The sequence below is a fragment of the Galeopterus variegatus genome, unplaced genomic scaffold (genome assembly GCF_000696425.1).
Source record: "Galeopterus variegatus unplaced genomic scaffold, G_variegatus-3.0.2 Scaffold9207, whole genome shotgun sequence".
NCBI lineage: Eukaryota > Metazoa > Chordata > Mammalia > Dermoptera > Cynocephalidae > Galeopterus > Galeopterus variegatus.
The window spans coordinates 12,313-13,627 of NW_007735318.1; positions in this window are offsets into that span (position 1 = coordinate 12,313).

Below are 1,315 nucleotides of genomic sequence, written 5' to 3' on the forward strand. Positions count from 1 at the left end.
GGACCACTTGAACCCACTTTGATATGGATGTGAGTCAAAACTTCACTCATCATTTATTTATATATTAGTCAAAGGGACCAACCTTGATCCATTAGCCAATGCCAAGATTATCTGTGGGTCAACCATTCTGATTTCTGCTTTGGCCCAGTTGTTAATTATAATAACCACATCCATCTAGTCTTTGTTGAGTAAATTCTACCACTTGGCCTTTACCACTTCAGGATCCAATCATCCCCATTGAATTCAAACAGCACTTTTCAATGGCAGGATTTCCTACTCTCATTTCTGGCCTGCAAAGAAAATTCATTGCAGAGGACTTAAAGAATTCTGGGACTCCTCTCACTAATGTATTTCTCACATTCTTGGGAAGGTTGTATCCTCTGGATTCCATGGGACATAATTAGATGGCAGGTGAATAGCTTGAAAATAATCTACTTCAGAATTCCAATATCTCTTAAAGTTTGAATAATAAGAAAAAACTTATATATTTATCCATGTAGTTAACATTTTTGTTGTTCTTTATTCCTTTGCATAGGTCAATATTTCCATCTAGTATTTTCCTTCTTCCTAAAAAAACTTCCTTTAAATACTATCTTCTAATGTAAGTCTGCTGTTTTTGCATATCTGATAAATTCTTTATTTTGTTCTCATATTTTAGAGATATTTCACCGGAATTCTAGACTGACAGTTTTCCCCCCAGCATTTTAAGGACATTGCTGCACTGTCTTCTTGCTTGCATTGTCTCTGACAATAAACCTGCTGTCATCCGTACCATTCTTCATCTCTATATAAGTGTCCATCTCTGACTGCTTTTAAGATTTTCTCTTTTTAATTGGGTTTGACAAGTTTGACTGCAATGTTCCTTGGTGTAGTTTTTTTGGTGTTTCTTGTGCCTGGGATTCCTTGAGCTCCTTTGATCTGTGCATTATGGTTTTCTGGTTTTTTGGGGTTCTTTTTTTTTTTTTTTCTTGGCCAAATTAGTATAATTTTGGCCATTATTTCTTCAAGTATTTTTTCTGTCCTTTCATCTCTCTTCTTATCTTTAAGTACTCCAATTACATATATATTAGGCCACGTGAAATGATCCCACAGCTCACTGATGCTCCGCTCCTCTTCTTTTTCTTCTCTCTATGTTTCATTTTGGATAATTTCTATTACTATGTCTTCAGGTTTCTTAATCTTTTCTTCCACAATGTCTCATCTACTGTTAATCTAATCTGGTGTATTTTTCATTGTTGATAGCAGTGTAGAAGTTCTATAATTCATCTAGAAGTTCAACTTGGGTCTGTTTTTTTTTTTTTTAATGCATTTACTT